The sequence below is a fragment of the Canis lupus genome, chromosome X (genome assembly GCF_003254725.2).
Source record: "Canis lupus dingo isolate Sandy chromosome X, ASM325472v2, whole genome shotgun sequence".
NCBI lineage: Eukaryota > Metazoa > Chordata > Mammalia > Carnivora > Canidae > Canis > Canis lupus.
The window spans coordinates 112,448,799-112,461,406 of record NC_064281.1 but is presented as its reverse complement, the minus strand read 5'-3'; the positions used below and the strand labels follow the sequence as shown (position 1 = coordinate 112,461,406).

Below are 12,608 nucleotides of genomic sequence, written 5' to 3'. Positions count from 1 at the left end.
TTGAATTTTGTTTCATTCTTCAGATTATCATCTTTAGATGTCTTGACATAAAATTCATCAACAGTTTGAGGGAGATGGTTTTGCAACAGCAGTTTCCACCGACATTTTTTGGGGATCAATACAAATTAACTCAAAGAGCAGATAACACATTCTGTCACTATGTGCCTGTCAATGAATGGTTCTCCTGAGAGTTAAATTATTTCAGTATTCAGGGGAAGAATTAACAACAGAATGGCCTTGTTACTGTTTTGAAATAAGCTAGTTTCCCTGTCTTATTCTAACACATCTATGTACATGTTTTCTTTTCTTTTTTTAAATGTATATATTTTCCATGGGCATTCTTACAAGCTCCAAAGAGAAGGACATTAAAGTGATGGAAAATGTTCTGGAACCACCAGTAGTAATGACACATAGATATATCATAGTTGGTCAGTCTAGATGATATATGCTATATCTGAAAGTATTTAAACAATCAGAAAAGACATAGGACCTTATGAGATCAATGATTTCTGCTCTCCAAGATGATTTCTAGAGGTAGCTTTTGTTTGGAAAAAGATGATATTCACTGTGTAATGATAAATAAGGCACAAGAATTAGATCTGTCACTGATCACTTACAACTGAAAATCTTAAATCTAGTTTACAACCTTGTGGCATTCAAAGACTCATACAATCTGTTTCAAATTTACTTTTCCAGTCTTATTTTTATTTTTATTTTTTGGCTGGGTACAGTATACTTTATTGATGGTACATGACAAGGTAGGGGTCCCCAAGCCCTCCCCTTCCTCGGGGTCTGGGATGTAAATTGGAGGTCAGGAGATTCTCATTGTGTTGGGGGATTAAGTTGGGGCAGGGACTTCCCAGCAGCTGAGGGCCTCTCTCTTCCTCTTGTTCTTGTTGGGGCTGAGAGTGGTCCAGGAGGCTCTTACCCCTTAGAGGCCATGTTGACTATGAGGTCCACCACCTGGTTGCTGTAGACAAATTCATTGTCATACCAGGAAATGAGCTTGGCAAAGTGGTCATTAAGGGCAATGCCAGCTCCAGCTTCGAAGGTGGAAGAGTGGGTGTCACTATTGAAGTCGCAAGAGACAACCTGGTCCTCAGTGTAGCCTAGGATGCCCTTGAGGGGGCCCTTCGATGCCTGCTTCACCACCTTCTTGATGTCATCATATTTGGCAGCTTTCTCCAGGTGGCAGGTTAGATCCACAACTGACATGTTGGGGGTGGGGACATGGAAGGCCATGCCAGTGAGCTTCCCATTCAGCTCAGGGATGACCTCGCCCACAGCCTTGGTGGTGCCAATGGAAACAGGGATGATATTCTGGGCTGCTCCTTGGCAGTCATGCCACAGCTTCCCAGAGGGGCCATCCACGGTCTTCTGGGTGGCAGTGATGGCATGGATGGTGGTCATGAGGCCCTCCACAATGCCAAAGTGGTCATGGATGACTTTGGCCAGAGAAGTCAAACAGTTGGTGATGCAGGAGGCATTGCTGACAATCTTGAAGGAGTTGTCATACTTCTCGTGGTTCACGCCCATCACAAACATGGGGGCATCAGCAGAAGGAGCAGAGATGATGACCCTCTTGGCCCCACCCAAGACCACCCCAGTCTTCTCCATGGTGGTGAAGACCCCATGGACTCCACAACATACTCAGCACCAGCATCATCCCATTTGATGTTGGCGGGATCTCGCTCCTGGAAGATGGAGATGGACTTCCCATTGATGACAAATTTCCCATTCTCAGCCTTAACCATGCAGTGGAATTTGCCATGGGTAGAATCATACTGGAGCATGTACACCATGTAGTTGAGATCAATGAAGGGGTCATCGATGGCGACAAGATCCACTTTGCCAGAGTTAAAAGCAGCCCTGGTGACCAGGTGCCCAATACGGCCAAATCCGTTTGCTCCGACCTTCACCATCATGTCATGGGGATGCAGCTGGCCCTGCACCAGAAGATGCAGCTGTCTGTCCAACAGGGAGGAGAGAGAGCCTCCAGTCTTATTTTTAAACGTTGCCCTGTTTGAACTTTCCCTCTAGGCAAACTGATCAAATTACTATCCCCTGACATGATTTATATCTTTTCAACCCTACACCTCTTCTCAGAGCACTCCTTTCTGGCACATCCTTACCACCTTCACTCCCCAAATGTTGCCTCTCCCCCCACACGGACTCCCCTACTTCAGTCTGATAAAAGCCTAAGGCTTCCAGAAGGAGGTGTCACCACCATATCCTCCCTGGAAAAGAGGTGTGCATCCTTTATTTGGCACAAGACAAAGCCATGTAGTGTCTGCTTTATTTTGATCTAAATTGGAGGAAAATTCTGGATACCTCCCTAAACATCATAGCTCTGGAGTCATTTGCTCTTGGAGAAGGCAGCACCATAGCCTTCTATCCTGCACTTCCGTAAGCAGTAAAAGAAGCCGTTCCCCGATAACCTACCTTCTTTTTGCTTACAAAGATTTTTTTTAACCATTTTCTTGGTTAATACGTAGGCTATCTCTAATCTTGTAATCATTCTGTACGTAGAGAAGAAACGTGTCAGGATGTCTGGAAAGGTGCAGAAAAGTACAGTGCTGGTTCACAGAGGACAGCCAGGGGTCAGGCGCTCCTGAGCTGACTGCCATTTCTTAACTCAAGGTTTTTAAAGTTGCAGCAGAACACAACTTCACCCCATCTTTCCTGAAAATGGGAGGGAGGGATTAGGGTGGTATGTTAAGTGGAAGCTGAAAGTGGCAAAAGATGGTGAAATGTAGGAAAGATGATTTCTTGGAACTTCATAAATCTTGGTCAAAAATTTACGTCGTCGAGCAGTCCTGAGTTGTTGGCTGCTCTATCTTCCTTGTGACAGCTTCATGAATGACAGCTTCATTTCACATACAGCTTCATGAGAATAATGAAATCTCCAAGCTAAAGAAAACCACATTGGTATTTGAGTGTCTTGAAGTTTCTCGAGGGCCCCAAAGCACTGGAGCGGCTCAGAAGGGTAACTCGACAAGGGCAACAGTTGGTTTTTTAGTTCTTTGGTTACATGTCTCATTGCTCTCCCTAAACTGTCAACTCTCGGTGAGCTTTGATAGAGAATGAAATTTCTGATTTTTCCTACCTGATTCCCGAGACTCATTTCCAAAATGATGGGCTTACACTATACAGAGGCTAGATAGAGACCATAAATTATGGGTTTTGCTGATATATCTTTAGTAATAGACTTCTCTCACAGAGAAGGAATACGTGAATATTCTCCATCAATCCTATTCAGTTATTTTCACTGTCAGCAAGGACTCTTTGGAGCATAGAGGTAGCTTGCCCCAGTCTCTGCTCCCCAAGACAATTTTTTGATTCTGTGATTCAGCTTTTGTCTCAGTTAAAAACCACTTTTGAATCTGAAGACCTCTTTTTTTTTTTTTTTTGAAGGAGAGGAGTGGGGAGGGGCAGAGGGAGAGAGGGAATCTTTTTTTTTTTTTTTGAAGATTTTATTTATTTATTCATGATAAACAGAGAGAGAGGGGGGGTGGACAGAGACACAGGCAGAGGGAGAAGCAGGCTCCATGCTGGGAACCCCACGTGGGACTCGATCCCAGGTCTCCAGGATCACACCCTGGGCCGAAGGCGGCGCTAAACCACTGAGCCACCTGGAGAGAGAGAATCTTAAGCAGACTCAAGGCCTAGCACAGAACCCAACATGTGGCTCGATCTCACCATCCTGATATCATGACCTCAGCTGATCCAGAGTCAGACACTTAACTGACTGAGCCACCCAGGCGCCCCAAATCGGAAGACCTCTTATTAGAAGTTTGTAAATTTGGAATTGAATAGTATCACACCCAATGGCAAAGTGTTAGCAGTGTGTTTTCTTCCAATATCCTATCTTCCAGACTTTTTGAACTTGACCGAGGGTGAGGAGTCCCTGACCTCAGTGGGATCTGGATCAGAACATTCCACTCAAGGTTTCTTCTGCCTCCAAAGCAGAATTCCAGAAGATGCCTTTACTCTGGCTACGACTGCCCAGTCTCAGACTTCCATGCGCCTACTAGCGGGAGTGAAAGGATGCCCAAGAGCTCTGTGCGCTTCTAATAAGAATCTCTCCCTTTCTGGTCAACATTCAATACCTCCCACCTATTGTTTACCTTGAGATCGTCAAGACAAATGGTGTTGTGCCTGTTTTCTTGATTTCCAATTATTATCCCAAGAGGGCTAATACTTCTCAGGATTCTAACCTACATATGGCTCTGGAGCAGTGAGGCAACCCCCACCCTGCACTCTTCCTTTGCTCCTCTTCCATTTTATTTTTCCCCATGTGTCACCAAGTAATACACTATATATTTTACTCATTTATTTGCTTAACTCCCTTCACCAGATGAGGGCAAGATTTCTTTATATCATTCATGAAGTACTCCAGTTGAACTAACAGTCCTGTGTGGATGAACACATAGCGCCAACAACAGTAAAAGAGGGTGGGGCACCCTTAACAGTAAAAGAGGTGGGGCATCTGGGTGGCTCAGTTGGTTAAGCATCTGGCTCTTGGTTTTGGCTCAGGTCATGATCACAGGGTCCTGAAATTGAGCCCCACATCGGGCTCCACACTCAGTGGCATCTGCTTGTCCCTGTCCATCTGCTTCTCCCCCTTCCTGGCAGCCCCCGCCCCTTCCTGTTCACACACACTCTCTCTCTGTCTCTAAAATAAATAAATAAAAATTTTAAATAAAAAACCAGTAACAGTAGTGCATGATAAAATTTCAAGGTCTCACCTTTTAAACTTGACAATTTAATTTAGTTTTAGAAATATAGATACCATAGAGGCAGGGACCTTATCTTTTGGGGGTTCCTTGCACAATCCACCAGTGGCTTTATTCACCGGTATTTGGGGACAAAATGCTGGTTTCTTTTCTCTTCACGAGGAGTTAGTTTCTGATTTAGATAGCCAAACTCATCACACTGAGGCATTTAAGGAAGTGATTTGGATTTCCCTGTTATACGTATGGGGTCTTTAATGGAGAGAACAGCAATTTTGGGTCTCCTGCCATAATTGCATCAGAAATTCTTTCACTATGTGAAGAAATAAGCCTCGAGCTGTACTCCAATTGCCAGATGATCATTTCCTGTTACTACCTTAGTAATATGAAGCAATTATTTTCACTATTTTCCCAAACCATTATGCCTTCAATTTTATCTGTTCTTTTCTCTTGACATGTGAAGATTCATGTACAAAAAGAAAAATAGGCCTATTATGGTCTATTTTCTCTGGTTATCATACTACATTTTCAAATTTTTCTCAAAGATCCGAATTTTGCCTCAGGATACTCTAATATGACCTTTATATCTTTTCCGTTAGAATTTTGCTTACATGGACAGATCCAGAATTTTCTTCTCCTTTCCCTGTATAGATATCCTTTTATGCCAAAACTTTAGATTCAATCAATATCTGCTTAGAGTACTCATTAACTCATTCAATAAAAGTCTACTGAGTACCAACTATATCGTGGATATAATGCTGGGAACACCTTTTTAAAGACACCTAAGACAGAAGGATTCCCTTTATGGAGCTTTTAGTTGAATAGAGAGTGTAAACATTTTATAAATAAATGTAAGCAGAGGGTGAAATTCCAAAGGAGTAAAAGATTACTCTTATTTTGGAGAAAGCATCAATTAACTGTCAAACTAAGTAATAAAAGATAAGTAAGTAGTTCCAGGAGGATCGAGTCAGGTGGAGCCTGTGGTGCAAGAAAATAGATGGTAAGAATTACGGCTGGAGAGGTTGGCATAAAGACACTGTGTGCCAGAAAAAAGAGTTGGGACTTCATTGCCCAGGAAAATGGATTAGAGTCTGGAAATTTTATGAGCCTGACAAGCAAATTTGAAAATAAGAAAGCTCATTCCTTCTTATTTATAATATCACTCCCTCTGCTAGAGCAAGACTAGAGGGGGTAATATTGTTGCATTTCCGATAGTCAGGCAAAGGGTGTTGATGACATAAATGATTTTTTACTTTATTATCTGTGTCTAACCCATCATCATGGCCAGTGATGTTTCAGTGTTTAGAAGCAAGAGATGAGGTCTGCAAGAAGTCATAGATCATTAGTAACGGGGACTGTTGAGTTTTGATTTGCTGAGAGGATTGCCAGTTGCAATAACTCAAGCCCTCAATACCATTGATTGTCAGGCCCTAGAATGCCAGTGTCAGGGCTAAAGTTTTTCCCAAGGAGTTTCTTGGAGAAACTTTGTGAATCTTTAAGCTCTAGCTTAAAACTGGGTGTTCCACTGCACTACTGGGTATTTACCCAAAGAATACAAAAAAAAAAAAAACTAATTCAAAGGGATACATGCACCCCAATATTTATAGCAGCAGCATCCACAATAGCCAAATTATGGAAACAGCCCAAGTGTCCATGCTTGATGAATGGTTAAAGAAGAGGTGGTGTATATACACAATGGAATATTATTCAGCCATAAAAAGAATGAGGTCTTGCCATTAGCAATGACATGGATGGAGCTAGAGAGTGAGTATTATGCTAATCGAAATAAAGTCAGAGAAAGACAAATATCATATGTCTTCACTCATATGTGGAATTTAAGAAACAAAGGAAATGAGCAAAGGGGGAAAAAAGAGAAACAGAAACTAAGAAGCAAACTCTTAACTATAGGGAACAAACTGAGGGTTGCCACTAGGGGGAGGAGGCAGTGGGTGAAACAGGTGGTGGGGATGAAGGAGGGCACCTGTTGTGATGAGTTGTAAGGAATTGTTGAATCACTATATTGTACACTTGAAACAAATGTTACACTGTATGTTAACGAACTGAAATTAAAATAAAATCTTAAAAAATACAAATAAATAAAAGTGTGGGTGTTCGACCACCTGGGCGAAGCACTCATCTGACTAATTTCTGACTTGGATCTTCTGCTTTCTACTTTCTGACTCCGAGGGAAAGCATGCTTCACTAATTTCAAGGTAGAGGAAACATATTGGACTACCTGGTTGTGGTCATGTGATACCTCTAGTGGCAGCTCTGGCCTATGAAAAGGAGATTGCAGTTATAATGCATGGAAATGGTTTTGCAATACAACAGGCAATAATATCCAATGTACAGGTTCACTGAAACATTTCCAAGAGGAGTTTCTTCACTTCATCACATTTTGCGTGTCAGAAGTGAAACAATTTTTTTCAGCTCCTCTCATGTCACTTCAATTAGTTAAGGCTCGGGATCCCTGGGTGGCACAACGGTTTGGCGCCTGCCTTTGGCCCAGGGCACGATCCTGGAGACCCGGGATCGAATCCCACGTCGGGCTTCTGGTGCATGGAGCCTGCTTCTCCCTCTGCCTGTGTCTCTGCCTCTCTCTCTCTCTCACTGTGTGCCTATCATAAATAAATAAAATAAAAAAAATTAGTTAAGGCTCCATTACACCTTTTGCAAAAATTAGTTTTGCTAATCATTTTGTGACTACCCTGCTAGACTGTGAGCCACTTGGGACCAAGTACTATGTTTTACCGGTTGTTGTGTCCACAGTATCCAGGACAATTCCTGGCACCCAGTAACTAACTGAATAAAAGACTCAATGCCATTTATTTTGATCACTTTTCAATTTCCCATAATATATTTTTTACTACATAAAAAATATACTTTGCATGGAAAAACCTGTTTGCATCAAAGGACAGTGTGCCTTACAGGGACAAGGACCATGTCTTTATTTCCCCGTTATCTGGCACAGAGCATAAACGAGAATTGAATTAAATTTATAAATTAAATGTTATGATGATGTCTTCAGCACCTGAGTTATCAAAAGAGTGACTGTGATTTCACTATTATCATTATTATAAAATTATTTCATCCAGATTATGGTAAACAAAGGACACGAGTCCAGAGGTGACTATGTAAAGCCATGACCCAATTAACTATACTCACTCCTGACAGGTTTTTCTAAGACATGGGATGGAGTTGTTCTGTGTAAGAAGTGAATTATTTCAATTATTGAAATAATCTTAGTGGAACGTTTTAGCCACTAAATGGAAAAGTCAGCTAACTAGTTTCCATTACAATACTTACAGTATACTCTCTTTCTCTCTCTGTCTTTCATTGTCTCTCTCTCTCTCTCTCTTTCTCTCTCTCTCACACACACACACTTCTCTGTTGTCCTATAATGAACTTCAATTTAACTGAGTTCTTTTTTTTTTAATTTTATTTATTCATTCATGAGAGACACAGGGAGAGAGAGAGAGAGAGGCAGAGGGAGAAGCAGGCTCCGTGCACCGGAAGCCCGACGTGGGACTCGATCCCGGGACTCCAGGATCACATCCTGGGCTGAAGGCAGGTGCTAAACCGCTGAGCCACCCAGGGATCCCCAATTTAACTGAGTTCTTAAGCATGAGTCTAGCAGTTTAGCAGTTAACTCAAACAAGTTGATTCATTTGAACCTAGAACTTCCAAAATCACATGAACCAATATAGTTATTAAAGAAAACATATGCGAAAAGGTAGGGCATTCAAGTCTTCTACACCAACAGCGCTTGGTTATATATCTTTATCTATAATTATAATAAAAATGGGATCATATCTATGAGCAATTTGGCATCTGTTCTTTTCACTTCATTCCAAGCCACCAAATGCTACAAATACAGCATAATGTTAAGAGCCTGAACCTTGGCATTTGATAGATCTAGTTTTGAATTTTTGGACGTGACATTTATTCTGATCATCAATTTTTTCATTTGTAGTATGGAGCACTAAGTAGTCCTTAGTGTCGTGGTGAGGAGTCAATGAAATAATGCAAATAAGATAAGTAGTATATAATAAAAAAAATCAATAAATGATGTAGTATTTCTTGGCATATAGCACATCTCCATGTATTTAATTAGCCCAAAGCCAATCAAACCAACATCTAAATCACTTTCTTTTTTCTCAATATTAGAAGCAACTCATATGATAAATATCCTTGCATGTTTATAGGTGCCTACTTGCCCAGTTATTTTATAGAGTATATTCCTAGAAGTAAACTTGCTGAGTCAAAGGGTATAAACATTTTCAAGACATTCTGTTTTGCTAAATGGCTCTGCAGACTGGATGTACAAATTCACACTACCACCAGCAGGGTGTGAGAGTGTTCATTTATCACAATTGTGTCAGCTGAATATTTATCATTAAAACTCTACCAGGGCATCCCGGGTGGCTCAGCAGTTTAGCGCCGCCTTCAGCCCAGGCAGGGCCTGATCCTGGGGACCCGGGATCGAGTCCCACGTTGGGCTTCCTGCATGGAGCCTGCTTCTCCCTCTGCCTGTGTCTCTACCTCTCTCTTTCTCTCTCTCTGTCTCTGTCTCTGTCTCTCTCTGTCACTCATGAATAAATAAATAAAATCTTAAAAAAAAAAAACCCTCTACCAATTCCAGGGGGTGGGGTGTATATCTTATTTTAATTTGCATTTTTATTACCTGTAAGATTTATTGAGACCATTTGTGTTTCTTATTTTGTATCTGCCTGTTATAGCTTTTGCCCATTTTTCTCTTTATATGTGCTTTCCTTCCCTACACATATCTTTTATGTATTAAGGGTGCATGCTTTTGATTTTAAACACATTACAAGATTTCTCTAAGCTTATTTTACTTGTACATGTGATGTTTTTCATTGACAGAAATGTTGATCCATTTGAGTGAATTTTTAAAATCTCTTCAGATAATTGTATTGATATCAGAAACAGTCTAACAATATCTATTTACTATAATTTTTGATATCTCCTACAAAATTTTCCTCTATACAATGGGAACATTGTAAGTCAAAACAGAACCTATGTAATGTGCTTGCATTGCCTTTCATCTATCACCTTTTTTCTAATGATAAAATGAATAGTTTAATTCTAACATGGCTGCTAGCTCATCATTCTTGATATTATCACATAATCAGATTAAGTTAAATACCAAGGAATAGTCTTACAAAGAACATGGTATTTATCACAAAACTCGTCAGGCTCGAATAGGCCCTGCCAATATTGACACTTTGCTATAGTGAAAATGATTCCACTCCCCATCTACAATGGGACTGCCCTTTAGCACATCTAAAATCCTAATTTTTCAACCTTGATCCATTCAGTCATTCTTTTAGCAAATATACTGTGCTCCTACTGTCCTAAACACCATGCTAGGTACTGAATTGAAGTAGCAAATAAGACAAAGTCTAACTTTATAGAGCTTACGGTGCTGTACAAGTATATACATTATGTAGAGTAGACTTGGTAGATTAAAAACAAAAACAAAAGGAAACGTGAAACAGCTCTTGTTTAATGAAAGGCCGGATTTAAATTGCACTCAGTATACGCCAAGTGAGATTCTACTGGTTTTATATGCATATGTATTAATTCATTTCATCTTCCCAACAACCCGAAGAGGTGGATAGTGTTTTTGAAAGTTGTTTTTTTTTTTTAATTTGAGCATAGCTGACACACAGTGTTTCATTAGTTTCAGATGTGCAAAACAGTGATTCAACAAGTTCAGGAATTACGCTGTGCTCAGCACAAGTAGGCCAACCATGTGCTGCCACCGAACACTATTGCAGTACCAGTGACTGTTCCCTATGTTATGCCTTTCATCCCCGTGACTTACTCATCCCACAACTGGAAGCCTGTCTCTTCCACACCCCTTCATCCATTTTGCCCAAACCCCCAACCCTACCCCTCTGGCAACCATCAGTTTGGTCTCTGTATTTACAATCTGATTCTACTTTTTGCTTGTTTGTTTTTAGATTCCTTTCAGGAGTGAAATCCTAAGGTATTTATTTGCCTGTCTCAGTCTGGCTTATTTCCCCTAGCACAATACAGAGGCAGGTAGCACTTAATCACCTCCATTTTACAGATGTGGAAATGAAAACGTAGAGGTAGAAAAGGGATTCTTCAGTTTCATCCTGCTAGAAAGCAGAGAAACTGAGTTTCAAACCCAGTGAATCTGGCTCCTGAGCTCATACTCCTAAACACTGTGCTAGACAACCTCCGGAATATGGTGAAATGTTTTCCTATTTTCATACGATATATTTTACATATTTATTTTATGGCTTTTAAACATTTTAAGATTTAAAATTTTAAGACATAACTTTCTCATACTTCACAGTTGGTTTAATATGGAACACACATAAATAAAATATTAATTCTCTTCATTTCCTGTGCTTTGATTGAAAGGATTCACTGCTAGAGCTCTTCTTAAAAGTACCTTTAAGGATTCTACTTTTGAATACTTATTGCCATCCCTCCTTATCCAGCTCTCATGTCCACAGCTTCCTTAAGTATTCAGAACACATAGGAAAACCAGGATATAAACAAACAAACAAACGTCTTCAGCAGCCAAAATAGATGTCATAAGTTTATTCATGAGGGAACATTCCAGGCTCTCACTCAGAGGTAGTTTAACTTTAGACAGAATTATAATAAGCTTTAATAAGCTGCAGCAGATCGAAAGTAGAAGGGGGTTATAAAGAGAGGATTTTGACAGCCTGACTAGAATGAATAATACAGGAAAACCATAAATATGTCATGCAAAAGAAGTAAAAAATATTTTCTGAGGCTACTTAGTACAGGGCTAAACCATCATTGTATGATAACCAAGAAAAGTGATCAAAGTTTATAATGATAACCCACATCATTAAAAAATGTTTGGGTGCAGTCGGTTTTGTTCAAAAAGTCAGTGGACTTCCACCAAGAATGACAGGTGACTAAAACCCAGCGGTAAGGATGATGTGACGAAAGGAATACTGTCAAATAAAGTACAACATTTATATAAGGCAATTTGGCAACATTTGTCAGAAGCGTTAGCATTCTCTTAGCCACATTTCTGCATTATGAAAATTATTACGAAGTAAAATTCAATTTTTTCTAAATAATTTTAGTGCTCTCTAAGTTTCTCTGATTTTACCTGATACTATTTTTTGTTAACTTCACTTCATGGCTCAAAGAGTTATCTTATATGAAAAAGATACAGCCATAAGCCTCATCTACTGTCTGGAAGTTATTTGATGTGACAAGATCTGAAACGGTAGACTCATATATGAGACTGTGGTTGACAAGGGCTAGTTAAATATAGTTTGCCTGTAATCTCAAGCTCATGATTGAAAATACCTTGTTGCTAACTAGTTTCCTGGAAGTGTCACCAGATTCATATGATGCATCATATCCTGATGGCGCCTTTTTTCCTGTGGTGCTCTCAATCTGGGTTGCTCTCTCTGAACTTCCATCTCCATACATATCCATCTATCAAAATCCTACTCATTATTGTTCAAAAATCAGCTCAATCAAAAAAAAAATCAGCTCAAATGCCATTTTTCTCGATGCAGCCTTTCCAAGCCCATCCAGTGAGAGAGGCAAAATTGGGTCATGAGTGTGGGCTCTGCACTCACACACGCCTGGTTTCAAATTCTGGCTCTGCCACCTGCCAGTTGTGTGACATTGAGCAAATCATTGCTCAGATCCTCAACTTCTTTCTTGGTAAAATGTGACTAATTGAAAGCCCCGCCAGATAAGATTGTCGTGGGAATTAAAGGGGATTGCTTCAGATCTTTGAGCTAGCTGAATAGACATCATGAGAAAGGCTCACCCTCCGTAGTTAAAAAAATTTATGGACAAGAAATCATCATTGAAATTAAA

General features: G+C 40.2%; 1 pseudogene; it reads right to left on the bottom strand.

The window, feature by feature from the left end:
- Nucleotides 1–924: 924 nt before the first annotated feature.
- LOC112668580 (glyceraldehyde-3-phosphate dehydrogenase-like) lies at nucleotides 925–1,922 on the bottom strand (annotated as a pseudogene).
- Between the last annotated feature and the right edge of the window lie 10,686 nt (nucleotides 1,923–12,608).